General features: G+C 46.3%; 1 protein-coding gene across 2 annotated transcripts in view; it reads left to right on the forward strand.

The window, feature by feature from the left end:
- LOC128704055 (uncharacterized) overlaps positions 1-22,986 on the forward strand; it is a 54,386-nt gene that overhangs the window by 1,586 nt on the left and 29,814 nt on the right. The window lies entirely within an intron of this gene.

A 22,986-nucleotide genomic window follows, 5' to 3' on the forward strand; every position in this document is an offset into this window, starting at 1 on the left:
TACCTTCCTGGTTCCTGTGTAAGTCTCCTTCATCATATTGAGGATATAGGGGCGTCATGCTGACAGCTATGGCTATGAAAACGTTTTATATGGTCAACGTTTCGCTCAGGATTCATTTAAGTAAAACAGAGGATACTATTTTTCGATCATATATGTATAGATCGCAGTGACAGTGCCTGGAATTCAGCGATCATCGCTGGGGCCCGAGACTGTTCAACTGCCTCCCAGCACACATAAGGGGGATTACCAACAGACCCCTGGCAGTCTTCAAGCTGGCACTGGATAAGCACCTAAAGTCAGTTCCGGATCAGCCGGGCTGTGGCTCGTATGTTGGTTTGCGTGCAGCCAGCAGCAACAGCCTGGTTGATCAGGCTCTGATCCACCAGGAGGCCTGGTCTCAGACCGGGCCGCGGGGGCGTTGACCCCCGGAACTCTCTCCAGGTAAAACTCCAGGTAAACACCTGGAGTTTACCTGGAGAGAGTTTCGGGGGTCAACGCCCCCGCGGCCCGGTCTGTGACCAGGCCTCCTGGTGGATCAGCGCCTGATCAACCAGGCTGTTGCTGCTGGCTGCACGCAAACCAACGTACGAGCCACAGCCCGGCTGATCAGGAACTGACTTTAGGTGCTTGTCCAGTGCCAGCTTGAAGACTGCCAAGGGTCTGTTGGTAATCCCCCTTATGTGTGCTGGGAGGCAGTTGAACAGTCTCGGGCCCCTGACACTTATTGTATGGTCTCTTAACGTGCTAGTGACACCCCTGCTTTTCATTGGGGGGATGGTGCATCGTCTGCCAAGTCTTTTGCTTTCGTAGTGAGTGATTTTCGTGTGCAAGTTCGGTACTAGTCCCTCTAGGATTTTCCAGGTGTATATAATCATGTATCTCTCCCGCCTGCGTTCCAGGGAATACAGGTTTAGGAACCTCAAGCGCTCCCAGTAATTGAGGTGTTTTATCTCCGTTATGCGCGCCGTGAAAGTTCTCTGTACATTTTCTAGGTCGGCAATTTCACCTGCCTTGAAAGGTGCTGTTAGAGTGCAGCAATATTCCAGCCTAGATAGAACAAGTGACCTGAAGAGTGTCATCATGGGCTTGGCCTCCCTAGTTTTGAAGGTTCTCATTATCCATCCTGTCATTTTTCTAGCAGATGCGATTGATACAATGTTATGGTCCTTGAAGGTGAGATCCTCCGACATAATCACTCCCAGGTCTTTGACGTTGGTGACACTAGCGGACGGAACAAGGATTCCTTCAGCCTAGCCAAACCATTGACACATTATCTTGGTAAACAAACCATACCACGGGCAGGGTTAGAACCCGCGATCAGGGAGTCTTAAAACTCATTGACCGCGGGTTCTAACCCCACCCATGGTATGGTTTGTTTGTAATCGTGTCATTACGATTTCGTGAGTCATCTTGGTAAACGCACTGCCAATACTACACGAATGGTATAAAATACCGACACGATGACACCATGAAGAATTAGACCAGGGATTCTCAACTTTCCCTCCATCATTAGACCAGGGATTCTCAACTTTCCCTCCATCATTAGACCAGGGATTCTCAACTTTCCCTCCATCATTAGACCAGAGATTCTCAACTTTCCCTCCATCATTAGACCAGGGATTCTCAACTTTCCCTGCATCATTAGACCAGGGATTCTCAACTTTCCCTCCATCATTAGACCAGGGATTCTCAACTTTCCCTCCATCATTAGACCAGGGATTCTCAACTTTCCCTCCATCATTAGACCAGGGATTCTCAACTTTCCCTCCATCATTAGACCAGGGATTCTCAACTTTCCCTCCATCATTAGACCAGGGATTCTCAACTTTCCCTCCATCATTAGACCAGGGATTCTCAACTTTCCCTCCATCATTAGACCAGGGATTCTCAACTTTCCCTCCATCATTATACCAGGGATTCTCAACTTTCCCTCCATCATTAGACCAGGGATTCTCAACTTTCCCTCCATCATTAGACCAGGGATTCTCAACTTTCCCTCCATCATTAGACCAGGGATTCTCAACTTTCCCTCCATCATTAGACCAGAGATTCTCAACTTTCCCTCCATCATTAGACCAGGGATTCTCAACTTTCCCTCCATCATTAGACCAGGGATTCTCAACTTTCCCTCCATCATTAGACCAGGGATTCTCAACTTTCCCTCCATCATTAGACCAGAGATTCTCAACTTTCCCTCCATCATTAGACCAGGGATTCTCAACTTTCCCTCCATCATTAGACCAGGGATTCTCAACTTTCCCTCCATCATTAGACCAGGGATTCTCAACTTTCCCTCCATCATTAGACCAGGGATTCTCAACTTTCCCTCCATCATTAGACCAGAGATTCTCAACTTTCCCTCCATCATTAGACCAGGGATTCTCAACTTTCCCTCCATCATTAGACCAGGGATTCTCAACTTTCCCTCCATCATTAGACCAGAGATTCTCAACTTTCCCTCCATCATTAGACCAGGGATTCTCAACTTTCCCTCCATCATTAGACCAGGGATTCTCAACTTTCCCTCCATCATTAGACCAGAGATTCTCAACTTTCCCTCCATCATTAGACCAGAGATTCTCAACTTTCCCTCCATCATTAGACCAGGGATTCTCAACTTTCCCTCCATCATTAGACCAGAGATTCTCAACTTTCCCTCCATCATTAGACCAGGGATTCTCAACTTTCCCTCCATCATTAGACCAGGGATTCTCAACTTTCCCTCCATCATTAGACCAGGGATTCTCAACTTTCCCTCCATCATTAGACCAGAGATTCTCAACTTTCCCTCCATCATTAGACCAGGGATTCTCAACTTTCCCTCCATCATTAGACCAGAGATTCTCAACTTTCCCTCCATCATTAGACCAGGGATTCTCAACTTTCCCTCCATCATTAGACCAGGGATTCTCAACTTTCCCTCCATCATTAGACCAGGGATTCTCAACTTTCCCTCCATCATTAGACCAGGGATTCTCAACTTTCCCTCCATCATTAGACCAGGGATTCTCAACTTTCCCTCCATCATAACCTCCCTCGGCTTGATGTATTTCTACAATACACATTCGTATTACCAAAAATAAAAAAATCAAACATTCTTTACTAAATATACAATTATTCAGTACATTTTTATCACAAAAATTATAAGTGGGAACACGCTGTATGGCCCTTGTGGTTTAGCGCTTCTTTTTTGATTATAATAATCAGTGGGAACACTGCTGATACACTGAGTCAGTCAGTGTATAAACAAACTGATGACAATGTTACTCTGTTATGCTGTTGATGACAATGTTACTGTGTTATGCTGTTGATAACAATGTTACTCTGTTATGCTGTTGATAACAATGTTACTGTGTTATGCTGTTGATAACAATGTTACTGTGTTATGCTGTTGATAACAATGTTATTCTGTTATGCTGTTGATGACAATGTTACTGTGTTATGCTGTTGATAACAATGTTACTGTGTTATGCTGTTGATGACAATGTTACTGTGTTATGCTGTTGATGACAATGTTACTGTGTTATGCTGTTGATGACAATGTTACTGTGTTATGCTGTTGATGACAATGTTATTCTGTTATGCTGTTGATGACAATGTTACTGTGTTATGCTGTTTATGACAATGTTACTGTGTTATGCTGTTGATGACAATGTTACTGTGTTATGCTGTTGATGACAATGTTACTGTGTTATGCTGTTGATGACAATGTTATTCTGTTATGCTGTTGATAACAATGTTACTCTGTTATGCTGTTGATGACAATGTTACTGTGTTATGCTGTTGATGACAATGTTACTGTGTTATGCTGTTGATGACAATGTTACTGTGTTATGCTGTTGATGACAATGTTATTCTGTTATGCTGTTGATAACAATGTTACTGTGTTATGCTGTTGATAACAATGTTATTCTGTTATGCTGTTGATGACAATGTTATTCTGTTATGCTGTTGATGACAATGTTATTCTGTTATGCTGTTGATGACAATGTTATTCTGTTATGCTGTTGATGACAATGTTACTGTGTTATGCTGTTGATGACAATGTTATTCTGTTATGCTGTTGATGACAATGTTATTCTGTTATGCTGTTGATGACAATGTTACTGTGTTATGCTGTTGATGACAATGTTACTGTGTTATGCTGTTGATGACAATGTTACTGTGTTATGCTGTTGATGACAATGTTACTCTGTTATGCTGTTGATGACAATGTTACTGTGTTATGCTGTTGATGACAATGTTACTCTGTTATGCTGTTGATGACAATGTTACTGTGTTATGCTGTTGATGACAATGTTACTCTGTTATGCTGTTGATGACAATGTTACTGTGTTATGCTGTTGATGACAATGTTACTGTGTTATGCTGTTGATGACAATGTTACTCTGTTATGCTGTTGATGACAATGTTACTGTGTTATGCTGTTGATGACAATGTTACTCTGTTATGCTGTTGATGACAATGTTACTGTGTTATGCTGTTGATGACAATGTTATTCTGTTATGCTGTTGATGACAATGTTACTGTGTTATGCTGTTGATGACAATGTTACTGTGTTATGCTGTTGATGACAATGTTACTGTGTTATGCTGTTGATGACAATGTTACTGTGTTATGCTGTTGATGACAATGTTATTCTGTTATGCTGTTGATGACAATGTTATTGTGTTATGCTGTTGATAACAATGTTATTCTGTTATGCTGTTGATGACAATGTTATTGTGTTATGCTGTTGATGACAATGTTACTGTGTTATGCTGTTGATGACAATGTTATTGTGTTATGCTGTTGATGACAATGTTATTCTGTTATGCTGTTGATGACAATGTTATTGTGTTATGCTGTTGATGACAATGTTATTGTGTTATGCTGTTGATGACAATGTTATTCTGTTATGCTGTTGATGGCAATGTTATTCTGTTATGCTGTTGATAACAATGTTACTGTGTTATGCTGTTGATGACAATGTTATTGTGTTATGCTGTTGATGACAATGTTACTGTGTTATGCTGTTGATGACAATGTTATTCTGTTATGCTGTTGATGACAATGTTACTGTGTTATGCTGTTGATGACAATGTTATTCTGTTATGCTGTTGATAACAATGTTACTGTGTTATGCTGTTGATAACAATGTTATTGTGTTATGCTGTTGATGACAATGTTACTGTGTTATGCTGTTGATGACAATGTTACTCTGTTATGCTGTTGATGACAATGTTACTGTGTTATGCTGTTGATGACAATGTTACTGTGTTATGCTGTTGATGACAATGTTACTGTGTTATGCTGTTGATGACAATGTTACTGTGTTATGCTGTTGATGACAATGTTATTCTGTTATGCTGTTGATGACAATGTTATTGTGTTATGCTGTTGATAACAATGTTACTGTGTTATGCTGTTGATGACAATGTTATTCTGTTATGCTGTTGATGACAATGTTATTGTGTTATGCGGTTGATGACAATGTTATTCTGTTATGCTGTTGATGACAATGTTATTGTGTTATGCTGTTGATGACAATGTTATTCTGTTATGCTGTTGATGACAATGTTATTCTGTTATGCTGTTGATGACAATGTTATTGTGTTATGCTGTTGATGACAATGTTATTGTGTTATGCTGTTGATGACAATGTTATTCTGTTATGCTGTTGATGACAATGTTATTGTGTTATGCTGTTGATGACAATGTTACTGTGTTATGCTGTTGATGACAATGTTACTGTGTTATGCTGTTGATGACAATGTTACTGTGTTATGCTGTTGATGACAATGTTACTGTGTTATGCTGTTGATGACAATGTTACTGTGTTATGCTGTTGATGACAATGTTATTGTGTTATGCTGTTGATGACAATGTTATTCTGTTATGCTGTTGATGACAATGTTATTCTGTTATGCTGTTGATGACAATGTTATTCTGTTATGCTGTTGATGACAATGTTACTGTGTTATGCTGTTGATGACAATGTTACTCTGTTATGCTGTTGATGACAATGTTATTCTGTTATAAGAACATAAGAACATAAGAACGAAGGAACACTGCAGAAGGCCTACTGGCCCATGCGAGGCAGGTCCAAGTCCCTACCGGCTTAAGCCAATGCACCCAACCTAGTCAGGTCAGGTCACATTGACTTAAGGGAGGAACACGGCAACCGACCTGTTAGCACAAGCTATCAGGTCCAACTCACACCCACCCACATCTACTCATGTATTTATCCAACCTATTTTTGAAGCTACACAACGTTCTGGCCTCTATAACGGTACTTGGGAGTTTGTTCCACTCATCCACAACTCTATTACCAAACCAGTACTTTCCTATATCCCTCCTGAATCTGAATTTTTCCAACTTAAAACCATTGCTGCGAGTCCTGTCTAGGCTAGATATTTTCAGCACACTATTTACATCCCCTTTATTTATTCCTGTCTTCCACTTATAAACCTCAATCATATCCCCCCTAATTCTACGTCTTTCTAGAGAGTGCAGTTTCAGGGCCCTTAGTCTATCCTCATAGGGAAGGTTTCTGATACATGGGATCATCTTTGTCATCCTCCTTTGTACATTTTCCAGAGAATTTATATCCATTCTGTAATACGGTGACCAAAACTGTGCAGCATAATCTAAATGAGGCCTAACCAAGGATGTATAGAGTTGAAGAACAACCTGAGGACTCCTATTATTTATGCTTCTTGATATGAAGCCAAGGATTCTATTAGCTTTATTGCGAACACTTATGCACTGTTGTCTTGGTTTCAGATTACTGCTAACCAGAACTCCTAAATCTTTTTCGCAATCCGTAATATTAAGATCTACATTATTTAGTTTATATGTGGCATGGTTATTGTCCTGTCCAACATTTAGAACTTTGCATTTGTCTATATTAAACTGCATCTGCCACTTCTCCGACCACTGCATCAGTCTATTCAAATCTTCCTGGAGTGCTCGAATGTCCTCGTCAGAATGAATTCGACGGCCTATTTTGGTGTCATCGGCAAACTTGCCGATGTCGCTCTTTATGCCCTCATCTATGTCGTTTATGTAGATTGTGAACAGCAGGGGGCCCAACACTGACCCCTGTGGAACACCGCTCGTGACGCTTCCCCACTCTGATTTCTCCCCATTTATGCAAACTCTCTGCTGCCTATTTGTCAACCATGCCTCTATCCAGGAAAAAATTTCTCCTCCTATTCCATGTGCTTTAATTTTCCTCAATAGTCTCTGATGTGGGACCCTGTCAAAAGCCTTACTGAAGTCCATATACACAATATCATATTCATTACCATGATCTACCTCCTCAAATACCTTAGTGAAAAAAGTTAATAAATTCGTAAGGCAGGAACGCCCCTTTGTAAAACCATGCTGAGATTCGTTGATTAATTTATGCTTTTCAAGGTGGCTACGAACTGCCTCGGCAATTATTGATTCCATAAATTTTCCCACTATGGAGGTTAGGCTTATTGGTCTATAGTTCGAAGCTAAGGACCTGTCACCTGTTTTGAAAATAGGTATCACATTTGCCATTTTCCACTTATCTGGCACCATGCCAGTTTGTAGTGATATGTTGAAAAGATTAGCCAAAGGTGTGCTAAGCTCCTCTTTACATTCCTTTAGAACCCTTGCATACAGTTCATCAGGGCCTGGGGATTTGTTAGGTTTTAATTTATCTATTTGCCTAAGGACCATGTCACTTGTGACCCTAATAGTGCACAGTTTATTATCGTCCTGTTCTACATAATTTATCATTACTGTTGCTGTTGATGACAATGTTATTCTGTTATGCTGTTGATGACAATGTTACTGTGTTATGCTGTTGATGACAATGTTACGCTGTTGATGAAAATGTTACTGTTATGCTGTTGATGACAATGTTACTCTGTTGATGACAATGTTACTGTCATAGTGTCATCTGGTATCAATCTGGTCCTGGTGTTTGTTTTCACTGCTACTAAACTTAAGAACTGTGATTCACGTAAGTATGTAGTGACACAGGAACAAGCACTTGGAAGGTACGCTGAGTAGGCACTGCAAGTTTTACCCAAAAATGAACACCTTTTCAAAATCTCTAAGAGTAGCTGAGGATTGAAGATCAACCGACTCCTCTATTGTTTCATCACCATCTTTCATTTCTGACAGTTCAGTGGCAAAAGGTCTTATTATCCATCTCTCTGTTGGAAAGTTGCCAGTGAAGTGATTCTTCAAGATTTTCAAATGTTCTGTGATGTCTTCATTTATCTCAGGTAACACTCCAGATCTTTCACTAATGACCGCATCCAAGTTTGGAAAATTTGCAGAGTTACTTTGGTGAACTCTCGGTGGCCACAAGTCCAGCTTTGTCTGCAATGTTGCCATCTTTCCACTTGCTTCAACAATGTTACCGACGTTACCTGAGTTGTTTGTTGACTTGGTTAAGATGGGTAAATATGTCTGAGAGGTACCTCAAACAGGTGAATACACACACACACACACACACACACACACACACACACACACACACACACACACACACATACACACACACACACACACACACACACACACACACACACACACACACACACACACACACACACACACACACACAGAGAAATGGTAGGAAAATCAGTAAACGAGATGATGGAATATGTGGCAACAAAGTGCAAGGAGGCAGAGGAAAGGTTTCTTCCCAAGGGAAACAGAAATAATAGGAAGACCAAAACGAGTCCTTGGTTTACCCGAAGGTGTAGGGAGGCAAAAACTAAGTGCAACAGAGAATGGAAAAGGTACAGGAGGCATAGGACCCAGGAAAACAAGGAGATTAGTAGAAGAGCCAGAAACGAGTATGCGCAGATAAGGAGGGAGGCCCAGAGACAGTATGAAAACGACATAGCATCGAAAGTCAAATCTGACCCGAAACTGCTGTATAGCCACATTAGGAAGAAGACAACAGTCAAGGACCAGGTGATAAGGCTGAGGAAAGAAGGTGGGGAACTCACAAGAAACGATCAAGAGGTATGTGAGGAGCTCAACACGAGATTTAAGGAAGTATTTACAGTAGAGACAGGAAGGACTCTGGGGGGACAGACCAGATGGGGACACCAACAAGGAATACACCAACAAGTGTTGGACGACATACATACAGATGAGGAGGAGGTGAAGAAACTGCTAAGGGACATCGATACCTCAAAGGCAATGGGACCGGACAACATCTCTCCATGGGTCCTTAGAGAGGGAGCAGATATGTTGTGCGTACCACTTACCACAATCTTCAACACATCCCTGGAAACTGGGCAACTACCTGAGGTATGGAAGACAGCAAATGTAGTTCCCATTTTCAAAAAAGGAGACAGAAAAGAGGCACTAAACTATAGACCTGTGTCATTGACGTGTATAGTATGCAAAATTATGGAGAAGATTATCAGGAGGAGAGTGGTGGAGCACCTGGAACGGAACAGGAGTATAAATGCCAACCAGCACGGATTCACGGAAGGCAAATCCTGTGTCACAAACCTTCTGGAGTTTTATGATAAAATAACAGAAGTAAGACAAGAGAGAGAGGGGTGGGTTGATTGCATCTTCTTGGACTGCAAGAAGGCCTTTGACACAGTTCCTCACAAGAGATTAGTGCAGAAGCTAGAGCATCAGGCGCATATAACAGGAAGGGCACTGCAATGGATCAGAGAATACCTGACAGGGAGGCAACAACGAGTCATGGTACGTAATGATGTATCACAGTGGGCACCTGTGACGAGCGGGGTCCCACAGGGGTCGGTCCTAGGACCAGTGCTATTTTTGGTATATGTGAACGACATGACGGAAGGGTTAGACTCAGAAGTGTCCCTGTTTGCAGATGATGTGAAGTTAATGAGGAGAATTAAATCTGATGAGGACCAGGCAGGACTTCAAAGAGACCTGGACAGACTGGACACCTGGTCCAGCAAATGGCTTCTCGAATTTAATCCTGCCAAATGCAAAGTCATGAAGATAGGGGAAGGGCACAGAAGACCACAGACAGAGTATAGGCTAGGTGGCCAAAGACTGCAAACCTCACTCAAGGAGAAAGATCTTGGGGTGAGTATAACACCGAGCATGTCTCCGGAAGCACACATCAATCAGATAACTGCTGCAGCATATGGGCGCCTGGCAAACCTGAGAACAGCATTCCGACACCTTAGTAAGGAATCATTCAAGACACTGTACACCGTGTATGTCAGGCCCATACTGGAGTATGCAGCACCTGTTTGGAACCCGCACTTGATAAAGCACGTCAAGAAACTAGAGAAAGTACAAAGGTTTGCAACAAGGTTAGTTCCAGAGCTAAGGGGAATGTCCTATGAAGAAAGATTAAGGGAAATCGGCCTGACGACACTGGAGGACAGGAGGGTCAGGGGAGACATGATAACGACATATAAAATACTGCGTGGAATAGACAAGGTGGACAAGGACAGGATGTTCCAGGGAGGGGACACAGAAACAAGAGGCCACAATTGGAAGTTGAAGACACAAATGAGTCAGAGAGATAGTAGGAAGTATTTCTTCAGTCATAGAGTTGTAAGGCAGTGGAATAGCCTAGAAAATGACGTAGTGGAGGCAGGAACCATACACAGTTTTAAGACGAGGTTTGATAAAGCTCATGGAGCGGGGAGAGAGAGGGTCTAGTAGCAACCGGTGAAGAGGCGGGGCCAGGAGCTAGGACTCGACCCCTGCAACCACAAATAGGTGAGTACAAATAGGTGAGTACACACACACACACACACACACACACACACACGTTCTACAAAACGAAACCTAACTGAATTATTATTAAGTAATCAGGTACATGAAATATTTATCCATTGTCTTGTAATTATTTACACCCAAGGGGTAAATTTACCCCTAAGGGGTAAGTTTACCCCTGGTTGAGAGCCACTGAATAGACACGTATGCAACATGCAACATCTGGGTATCTTTATTTGCAGACGTTGCGCCATCCAGTGACTTTATCAGTACAAGGACATAATGTGAAGACTGTAGAACTATATACAAAAGGTGAGGTAATCAGTCCCTCAGCCTTGGCTGATGGACTGATTACCTCAAGTGTTAGTGTACCCTGAGAGAGGAGGGTGTTAGTGTACCCTGAGAGAGGAGGGTGTTAGTGTACCCTGAGAGAGGAGGGTGTTAGTGTACCCTGAGAGAGGAGGGTGTTAGTGTACCCTGAGAGAGGAGGGTGTTAGTGTACCCTGAGAGAGGAGGGTGTTAGTGTACCCTGAGAGAGGAGGGTGTTAGTGTACCCTGAGAGAGGAGGGTGTTAGTGTACCCTGAGGTGTGTGTGTATCTGGGTGTAAGCACAGCGGAGGCCACAGTTGGCACCTTCCCTACATTCTTAGAATATGACAGCATACTTGTTAGCATATTACAGCATACCTCTTAGTATGTCAGCATACCTCCTGTTATGAGAGGCAGTCCATCCTACATCTGTGAGGAGAAGCAATCTATCCTGCATCTGTGAGGAGAGGCAATCCATCCTACATCTACTGTGAGGAGAGGCAATCAATCCTGCATCTGTGACGAGAGGCAATCCATCCCACATCTACTGTGAGGAGAGGCAATCCATCCTGCATCTGTGAGGAGAGGCAATCCATCCTACATCTACTGTGAGGAGAGGCAATCCATCCTACATCTACTGTGAGGAGAGGCAATTCATCCTGCATCTACTGTGAGGAGAGGCAATTCATCCTGCATCTGTGAGGAGAGGCAATCCATCCTGCATCTACTGTGAGGAGAGGCAATCCATCCTACATCTACTGTGAGGAGAGGCAATTCATTCTGCATCTGTGAGGAGAGGCAATCCATCCTACATCTACTGTGAGGAGAGGCAATTCATTCTGCATCTGTGAGGAGAGGCAATCCATCCTACATCTACTGTGAGGAGAGGCAATCCATCCTGCATCTGTGAGGGGAGGCAATCCATCCTACATCTACTGTGAGGAGAGGCAATCCATCCTACATCTACTGTGAGGAGAGGCAATTCATCCTGCATCTACTGTGAGGAGAGGCAATTCATCCTGCATCTGTGAGGAGAGGCAATCCATCCTGCATCTACTGTGAGGAGAGGCAATCCATCCTACATCTACTGTGAGGAGAGGCAATTCATTCTGCATCTGTGAGGAGAGGCAATCCATCCTACATCTACTGTGAGGAGAGGCAATTCATCCTGCATCTGTGAGGAGAGGCAATCCATCCTACATCTACTGTGAGGAGAGGCAATTCATTCTGCATCTGTGAGGAGAGGCAATCCATCCTACATCTACTGTGAGGAGAGGCAATTCATTCTGCATCTGTGAGGAGAGGCAATCCATCCTACATCTACTGTGAGGAGAGGCAATTCATTCTGCATCTGTGAGGAGAGGCAATCCATCCTACATCTACTGTGAGGAGAGGCAATTCATCCTGCATCTGTGAGGAGAGGCAATTCATCCTGCATCTGTGAGGAGAGGCAATCCATCCTGCATCTGTGAGGAGAGGCAATCCATCCTGCATCTACTGTGAGAAGTATTCAGTACTACGTCTATTCTGAGAAGTATTCACTACTACGTCTATTCTGAGAAGTATTCACTACTACGTCTATTCTGAGAAGTATTCAGTACTACGTTTATTCTGAGAAGTATTCACTACTACGTTTATTCTGAGAAGTATTCACTACTACGTTTATTCTGAGAAGTATTCACTACTACGTCTATTATGAGAAGTATTCTATCTTACCTCTAATATAGAATATACAAAAAATTTGCTCCAATCCCTCCTCTATATAGAATTAACTTCTAGTGTTGAGGTATAACAAAAAAATTACAACTTGTGAAATGTTAAAATAACCAAATTAAATTAGGACTTGAAAAAGTACAAAGGAATTAAGAGTACTGATGGTGTGTGGTACTTGACGTCGTTGCTCAAGTACCAACCTAGAGTACTGATGGTGTGTGGTACTTGACGTCGTTGCTCAAGTACCAACCTCCAATGGTATTTTAAACTCCATTAGAGGCTGATCTGAGCTGTTAAGTGACGTAGACTAGAGATCAAAGGCTCATCATCCTCTCTACTCAGAGTCCCGCAGCTCGGTTGACAGCGCACTCAGTTCACACACTGTCCGTGGTGCGATCCCCGGTACGGGTGGAAACATTGATAGACTGACACCAGTCATTTATCATCACTAGGTGAAAGAAGTCAGTACTGGGTGAAAGATGAAGTCAGTACTTAGTAAAAGAAGACAGTAGAATGTTAAGAGAGGCAGTTAGGTTAATATGTTTATGTACCCCATACCCATCCTGTGGGTGGTAGTCACACCATACCCATCCTGTGGGTGGTAGTCACACCATACCCATCCTGTGGGTGGTAGTCACCCCATACCCATCCTGTGGGTGGTAGTCACCACATACCCATCCTGTGGGTGGTAGTCACCACATACCCATCCTGTGGGTGGTAGTCACCACATACCCATCCTGTGGGTGGTAGTCACCCCATACCCATCCTGTGGGTGGTAGTCACACCATACCCATCCTGTGGGTGGTAGTCACCCCATACCCATCCTGTGGGTGGTAGTCACACCATACCCATCCTGTGGGTGGTAGTCACCCCATACCCATCCTGTGGGTGGTAGTCACCACATACCCATCCTGTGGGTGGTAGTCACCACATACCCATCCTGTGGGTGGTAGTCACCACATACCCATCCTGTGGGTGGTAGTCACCACATACCCATCCTGTGGGTGGTAGTCACCCCATACCCATCCTGTGGGTGGTAGTCACCACATACCCATCCTGTGGGTGGTAGTCACCACATACCCATCCTGTGGGTGGTAGTCACCACATACCCATCCTGTGGGTGGTAGTCACCCCATACCCATCCTGTGGGTGGTAGTCACCCCATACCCATCCTGTGGGTGGTAGTCACCCCATACCCATCCTGTGGGTGGTAGTCACCCCATACCCATCCTGTGGGCGGTAGTCACCCCATACCCATCCTGTGGGTGGTAGTCACCCCATACCCATCCTGTGGGTGGTAGTCACCCCATACCCATCCTGTGGGTGGTAGTCACACCATACCCATCCTGTGGGTGGTAGTCACACCATACCCATCCTGTGGGTGGTAGTCACCCCAAACCCATCCTGTGGGCGGTAGTCACCCCATACCCATCCTGTGGGTGGTAGTCACCCCATACCCATCCTGTGGGTGGTAGTCACACCATACCCATCCTGTGGGTGGTAGTCACCCCATACCCATCCTGTGGGTGGTAGTCACACCATACCCATCCTGTGGGTGGTAGTCACCCCATACCCATCCTGTGGGTGGTAGTCACCCCATACCCATCCTGTGGGTGGTAGTCACCCCATACCCATCCTGTGGGTGGTAGTCACCACATACCCATCCTGTGGGTGGTAGTCACCCCATACCCATCCTGTGGGTGGTAGTCACACCATACCCATCCTGTGGGTGGTAGTCACACCATACCCATCCTGTGGGTGGTAGTCACCCCATACCCATCCTGTGGGTGGTAGTCACACCATACCCATCCTGTGGGTGGTAGTCACCCCATACCCATCCTGTGGGTGGTAGTCACCGCATACCCATCCTGTGGGTGGTAGTCACACCATACCCATCCTGTGGGTGGTAGTCACCCCATACCCATCCTGTGGGTGGTAGTCACACCATACCCATCCTGTGGGTGGTAGTCACCCCATACCCATCCTGTGGGTGGTAGTCACACCATACCCATCCTGTGGGTGGTAGTCACCCCACACCCATCCTGTGGGTGGTAGTCACCCCATACCCATCCTGTGGGTGGTAGTCACCCCATACCCATCCTGTGGGTGGTAGTCACCCCATACCCATCCTGTGGGTGGTAGTCACCACATACCCATCCTGTGGGTGGTAGTCACCACATACCCATCCTGTGGGTGGTAGTCACCACATACCCATCCTGTGGGTGGTAGTCACCACATACCCATCCTGTGGGTGGTAGTCACCACATACCCATCCTGTGGGCGGTAGTCACCACATACCCATCCTGTGGGTGGTAGTCACCACATACCCGTCCTGTGGGTGGTAGTCACCCCATACCCATCCTGTGGGTGGTAGTCACCCCATACCCATCCTGTGGGTGGTAGTCACCCCATACCCATCCTGTGGGTGGTAGTCACCCCATACCCATCCTGTGGGTGGTAGTCACCCCATACCCATCCTGTGGGCGGTAGTCACCCCATACCCATCCTGTGGGTGGTAGTCACCCCATACCCATCCTGAGGGTGGTAGTCACCCCATACCCATCCTGTGGGTGGTAGTCACCCCATGCCCATCCAGTGGGTGGTAGTCACCCCATGCCCATCCTGTGGGCGGTAGTCACCCCATACCCATCCTGTGGGTGGTAGTCACCCCATGCCCATCCAGTGGGTGGTAATAACCCCATACCCATCCTGTGGGTGGTAGTCACCCCATACCCATCCTGTGGGTGGTAGTCACCCCATGCCCATCCTGTGGGCGGTAGTCACCACATACCCATCCTGTGGGTGGTAGTCACCCCATGCCCATCCAGTGGGCGGTAGTCACCCCATACCCATCCTGTGGGTGGTAGTCACCCCATGCCCATCCAGTGGGTGGTAATAACCCCATACCCATCCTGTGGGTGGTAGTCACCCCATACCCATCCTGTGGGTGGTAGTCACCCCATGCCCATCCTGTGGGCGGTAGTCACCACATACCCATCCTGTGGGTGGTAGTCACCCCATGCCCATCCTGTGGGTGGTAGTCACCCCATGCCCATCCTGTGGGCGGTAGTCACCCCATGCCCATCCTGTGGGCGGTAGTCACCCCATACCCATCCTGTGGGCGGTAGTCACCCCATACCCATCCTGTGGGTGGTAGTCACCACATACCCATCCTGTGGGTGGTAGTCACCCCATGCCCATCCTGTGGGTGGTAGTCACCCCATGCCCATCCTGTGGGTGGTAGTCACCCCATGCCCATCCTGTGGGTGGTAGTCACCCCATGCCCATCCTGTGGGTGGTAGTCACCCCATGCCCATCCTGTGGGCGGTAGTCACCCCATGCCCATCCTGTGGGCGGTAGTCACCCCATGCCCATCCTGTGGGCGGTAGTCACCCCATACCCATCCTGTGGGCGGTAGTCACCCCATGCCCATCCTGTGGGCGGTAGTCACCCCATACCCATCCTGTGGGTGGTAGTCAAAAGATTACAGAGGTACATAATGGGTCCAGGGACTGTACCCCAAAGTTATTATAGCTTAACTAGTTACAAAGGTGATGAACTCAGTAACATGCTAGAGGAAGGCAGTAACATGCTAGAGGAAGGCAGTAACATGCTAGAGGACGGCAGTAACATGCTAGAGGAAGGCAGTAACATGCTAGAGGACGGCAGTAACATGCTAGAGGAAGGCAGTAACATGCTAGAGGACGGCAGTAACATGCTAGAGGAAGGCAGTAACATGCTAGAGGACGGCAGTAACATGCTAGAGGACGGCAGTAACATGCTAGAGGACGGCAGTAACATGCTAGAGGACGGCAGTAACATGCTAGAGGACGGCAGTAACATGCTAGAGGAAGGCAGTAACATGCTAGAGGACGGCAGTAACATGCTAGAGGAAGGCAGTAACATGCTAGAGGAAGGCAGTAACATGCTAGAGGAAGGCAGTAACATGCTAGAGGAAGGCAGTAACATGCTAGAGGAAGGCAGTAACATGCTAGAGGAAGGCAGTAACATGCTAGAGGAAGGCAGTAACATGCTAGAGGACGGCAGTAACATGCTAGAGGAAGGCAGTAACATGCTAGAGGAAGGCAGTAACATGCTAGAGGAAGGCAGTAACATGCTAGAGGACGGCAGTAACATGCTAGAGGACGGCAGTAACATGCTAGAGGAAGGCAGTAACATGCTAGAGGACGGCAGTAACATGCTAGAGGACGGCAGTAACATGCTAGAGGAAGGCAGTAACATGCTAGAGGACGGCAGTAACATGCTAGAGGAAGGCAGTAACATGCTAGAGGACGGCAGTAACATGCTAGAGGACGGCAGTAACATGCTAGAGGACGGCAGTAACATGCTAGAGGAAGGCAGTAACATGCTAGAGGACGGCAGTAACATGCTAGAGGAAGGCAGTAACATGCTAGAGGAAGGCAGTAACATGCTAGAGGAAGGCAGTAACATGCTAGAGGAAGGCAGTAACATGCTAGAGGAAGGCAGTAACATGCTAGAGGAAGGCAGTAACATGCTAGAGGACGGCAGTAACATGCTAGAGGAAGGCAGTAACATGCTAGAGGAAGGCAGTAACATGCTAGAGGAAGGCAGTAACATGCTAGAGGACGGCAGTAACATGCTAGAGGAAGGCAGTAACATGCTAGAGGAAGGCAGTAACATGCTAGAGGAAGGCAGTAACATGCTAGAGGACGGCAGTAACATGCTAGAGGACGGCAGTAACATGCTAGAGGACGGCAGTAACATGCTAGAGGACGGCAGTAACATGCTAGAGGAAGGCAGTAACATGCTAGAGGAAGGCAGTAACATGCTAGAGGACGGCAGTAACATGCTAGAGGAAGGCAGTAACATGCTAGAGGAAGGCAGTAACATGCTAGAGGACGGCAGTAACATGCTAGAGGAAGGCAGTAACATGCTAGAGGAAGGCAGTAACATGCTAGAGGAAGGCAGTAACATGCTAGAGGAAGGCAGTAACATGCTAGAGGAAGGCAGTAACATGCTAGAGGAAGGCAGTAACATGCTAGAGGAAGGCAGTAACATGCTAGAGGAAGGCAGTAACATGCTAGAGGAAGGCAGTAACATGCTAGAGGACGGCAGTAACATGCTAGAGGAAGGCAGTAACATGCTAGAGGAAGGCAGTAACATGCTAGAGGAAGGCAGTAACATGCTAGAGGAAGGCAGTAACATGCTAGAGGAAGGCAGTAACATGCTAGAGGAATGAAGTAACATGCTAGAGGACGGCAGTAACATGCTAGAGGACGGCAGTAACATGCTAGAGGAAGGCAGTAACATGCTAGAGGAAGGCAGTAACATGCTAGAGGACGGCAGTAACATGCTAGAGGACGGCAGTAACAAGCTAGAGGAAGGCAGTAACATGCTAGAGGACGGCAGTAACATGCTAGAGGACGGCAGTAACATGCTAGAGGAAGGCAGTAACATGCTAGAGGAAGGCAGTAACATGCTAGAGGAAGGCAGTAACATGCTAGAGGAATGAAGTAACATGCTAGAAGACGGCACTAACATGCTAGAGGAAGGCAGTAACATGCTAGAGGACGGCATCAACATGCTAGAGGAATGAAGTAACATGCTAGAGGACGGCAGTAACATGCTAGAGGAAGGCAGTAACATGCTAGAAGAAGGCAGTAACGTGCTAGAAGACGGCAATAACATGCTAGAGGACGGCAGCAACATGCAAGAGGAATGAAGTAACATGCTAGAGGACGGCAGTAACATGCTAGAGGAAGGCAGTAACATGCTAGAGGACGGCAGTAACATGCAAGAGGAAGGCAGTAACATGCTAGAGGACGGCAGTAACATGCTAGAGGACGGCAGTAACAAGCTAGAGGAAGGCAGTAACATGCTAGAGGACGGCAGTAACATGCTAGAGGACGGCAGTAACATGCTAGAGGACGGCAGTAACATGCTAGAGGAAGGCAGTAACATGCTAGAGGAAGGCAGTAACAAGCTAGAGGAAGGCAGTAACATGCTAGAGGAAGGCAGTAACATGCTAGAGGACGGCAGTAACATGCTAGAGGAAGGCAGTAACATGCTAGAGGACGGCAGTAACATGCTAGAGGAAGGCAGTAACAAGCTAGAGGAAGGCAGTAACATGCTAGAGGAAGGCAGTAACAAGCTAGAGGACGGCAGTAACATGCTAGAGGACGGCAGTAACATGCTAGAGGAAGGCAGTAACATGCTAGAGGACGGCAGTAACATGCTAGAGGAAGGCAGTAACAAGCTAGAGGAAGGCAGTAACATGCTAGAGGAAGGCAGTAACATGCATGCTAGAGGAAGGCAGTAACATGCTAGAGGACGGCAGTAACATGCTAGAGGAAGGCAGTAACAAGCTAGAGGAAGGCAGTAACATGCTAGAGGAAGGCAGTAACAAGCTAGAGGACGGCAGTAACATGCTAGAGGAAGGCAGTAACATGCTAGAGGACGGCAGTAACAAGCTAGAGGAAGGCAGTAACATGCAAGAGGAAGGCAGTAACAAGCTAGAGGACGGCAGTAACAAGCTAGAGGAAGGCAGTAACAAGCTAGAGGAAGGCAGTAACAAGCTAGAGGAAGGCAGTAACATGCTAGAGGACGGCAGTAACATGCTAGAGGAAGGCAGTAACAAGCTAGAGGACGGCAGTAACATGCTAGAGGAAGGCAGTAACATGCAAGAGGAAGGCAGTAACAAGCTAGAGGAAGGCAGTAACATGCTAGAGGAAGGCAGTAACATGCTAGAGGAAGGCAGTAACAAGCTAGAGGAAGGCAGTAACATGCTAGAGGAAGGCAGTAACATGCTAGAGGAAGGCAGTAACATGCTAGAGGAAGCAGTAACATGCTAGAGGAAGGCAGTAACATGCTAGAGGAAGGCAGTAACATGCTAGAGGAAGGCAGTAACATGCTAGAGGAAGGCAGTAACATGCTAGAGGAAGGCAGTAACATGCTAGAGGAAGGCAGTAACAAGCTAGAGGAAGGCAGTAACATGCTAGAGGAAGGCAGTAACATGCTAGAGGAAGGCAGTAACATGCTAGAGGAAGGCAGTAACAAGCTAGAGGACGGCAGTAACATGCTAGAGGAAGGCAGTAACAAGCTAGAGGAAGGCAGTAACATGCTAGAGGAAGGCAGTAACATGCTAGAGGACGGCAGTAACATGCTAGAGGACGGCAGTAACATGCTAGAGGAAGGCAGTAACAAGCTAGAGGAAGGCAGTAACATGCTAGAGGAAGGCAGTAACATGCTAGAGGAAGGCAGTAACATGCTAGAGGAAGGCAGTAACATGCTAGAGGAAGGCAGTAACATGCTAGAGGAAGGCAGTAACATGCTAGAGGAAGGCAGTAACATGCTAGAGGAAGGCAGTAACATGCTAGAGGAAGGCAGTAACATGCTAGAGGAAGGCAGTAACATGCTAGAGGAAGGCAGTAACATGCTAGAGGAAGGCAGTAACATGCTAGAGCAGAAGGCAGTAACATGCTAGAGGACAGCTAGAGCAGACAGGCAGTAACATGCTAGAGGAGTGCTAGAGGAAGGCAGTAACATGCTAGAGGAAGGCAGTAACATGCTAGAGGAAGGCAGTAACATGCTAGAGGACGGCAGTAACATGCTAGAGGAAGCCAGTAACATGCTAGAGGACGGCAGTAACATGCTAGAGGAAGGCAGTAACATGCTAGAGGAAGGCAGTAACAAGCTAGAGGAAGGCAGTAACAAGCTAGAGGAAGGCAGTAACATGCTAGAGGAAGGCAGTAACATGCTAGAGGAAGGCAGTAACATGCTAGAGGAAGGCAGTAACATGCTAGAGGACGGCAGTAACATGCTAGAGGAAGGCAGTAACATGCTAGAGGAAGGCAGTAACATGCTAGAGGAAGGCAGTAACAAGCTAGAGGAAGGCAGTAACATGCTAGAGGAAGGCAGTAACATGCTAGAGGAAGGCAGTAACATGCTAGAGGAAGGCAGTAACAAGCTAGAGGAAGGCAGTAACATGCTAGAGGAAGGCAGTAACATGCTAGAGGAAGGCAGTAACATGCTAGAGGAAGGCAGTAACAAGCTAGAGGACGGCAGTAACATGCTAGAGGAAGGCAGTAACAAGCTAGAGGAAGGCAGTAACATGCTAGAGGAAGGCAGTAACATGCTAGAGGAAGGCAGTAACATGCTAGAGGAAGGCAGTAACATGCTAGAGGAAGGCAGTAACATGCTAGAGGAAGGCAGTAACAAGCTAGAGGAAGGCAGTAACATGCTAGAGGAAGGCAGTAACATGCTAGAGGAAGGCAGTAACATGCTAGAGGAAGGCAGTAACATGCTAGAGGACGGCAGTAACATGCTAGAGGAAGGCAGTAACATGCTAGAGGACGGCAGTAACATGCTAGAGGAAGGCAGTAACATGCTAGAGGAAGGCAGTAACATGCTAGAGGAAGGAAGTAACATGCTAGAGGAAGGCAGTAACAAGCTATAGGAAGGCAGTAACAAGCTAGAGGAAGGCAGTAACATGCTAGAGGAAGGCAGTAACATGCTAGAGGAAGGCAGTAACATGCTAGAGGAAGGCAGTAACATGCTAGAGGAAGGCAGTAACAAGCTATAGGAAGGCAGTAACAAGCTAGAGGAAGGCAGTAACATGCTAGAGGAAGGCAGTAACATGCTAGAGGACGGCAGTAACATGCTAGAGGAAGGCAATAACATGCTAGAGGACGGCAGTAACATGCTAGAGGAAGGCAGTAACATGCTAGAGGAAGGCAGTAACATGCTAGAGGACGGCAGTAACATGCTAGAGGAAGGCAGTAACATGCTAGAGGAAGGCAGTAACATGCTAGAGGACGGCAGTAACATGCTAGAGGAAGGCAGTAACATGCTAGAGGACGGCAGTAACATGCTAGAGGAAGGCAATAACATGCTAGAGGACGGCAGTAACATGCTAGAGGAAGGCAGTAACATGCTAGAGGAAGGCAGTAACATGCTAGAGGAAGGCAGTAACATGCTAGAGGACGGCAGTAACATGCTAGAGGAAGGCAGTAACATGCTAGAGGAAGGCAGTAACATGCTAGAGGAAGGCAGTAACATGCTAGAGGAAGGCAGTAACATGCTAGAGGAAGGCAGTAACATGCTAGAGGACGGCAGTAACATGCTAGAGGAAGGCAGTAACATGCTAGAGGAAGGCAGTAACATGCTAGAGGAAGTCAGTAACATGCTAGAGGAAGGCAGTAACATGCTAGAGGAAGGCAGTAACATGCTAGAGGACGGCAGTAACATGCTAGAGGACGGCAGTAACATGCTAGAGGACGGCAGTAACATGCTAGAGGAAGGCAGTAACATGCTAGAGGAAGGCAGTAACATGCTAGAGGACGGCAGTAACATGCTAGAGGACGGCAGTAACATGCTAGAGGACGGCAGTAACATGCTAGAGGAAGGCAGTAACATGCTAGAGGACGGCAGTAACATGCTAGAGGAAGGCAGTAACATGCTAGAGGACGGCAGTAACATGCTAGAGGAAGGCAGTAACATGCTAGAGGAAGGCAGTAACATGCTAGAGGAAGGCAGTAACATGCTAGAGGAAGGCAGTAACATGCTAGAGGAAGGCAGTAACATGCTAGAGGAAGGCAGTAACATGCTAGAGGAAGGCAGTAACATGCTAGAGGAAGGCAGTAACATGCTAGAGGAAGGCAGTAACATGCTAGAGGAAGGCAGTAACATGCTAGAGGAAGGCAGTAACATGCTAGAGGAAGGCAGTAACAAGCTAGAGGACGGCAGTAACATGCTAGAGGAAGGCAGTAACATGCTAGAGGACGGCAGTAACATGCTAGAGGAAGGCAGTAACATGCTAAAGAGAGGGATTATAAGGGAAGGCACTGAGAGACAAAGAGAGGCACACTGGGTCTGGGTACAGGTTGGCACAGTGCCACCATAAACTACCAGTGAGGAGAGATTACCTTCCTGGCTGTCACACACTCAACCAGATGTGACCTACGGCTTAATAAACTTAATTATTGCTAATACTTTCATGCTTTGAAAGCGTTCTGGAGCGTTTAGTAGCGTTCTGGAGTGTTTAGTAGCGTTCTGGAGTGTTTAGTAGCGTTCTGGAGTGTTTAGTAGCGTTCTGGAGTGTTTAGTAGCGTTCTGGAGTGTTTAGTAGCGTTCTGGAGTGTTTAGTAGCGTTCTGGAGTGTTTAGTAGCGTTCTGGAGTGTTTAGTAGCGTTCTGGAGTGTTTAGTAGCGTTCTGGAGTGTTTAGTAGCGTTCTGGAGCGTTTAGTAGCGTTCTGGAGTGTTTAGTAGCGTTCTGGAGTGTTT

This window comes from Cherax quadricarinatus, chromosome 66 (assembly GCF_038502225.1).
Source record: "Cherax quadricarinatus isolate ZL_2023a chromosome 66, ASM3850222v1, whole genome shotgun sequence".
NCBI lineage: Eukaryota > Metazoa > Arthropoda > Malacostraca > Decapoda > Parastacidae > Cherax > Cherax quadricarinatus.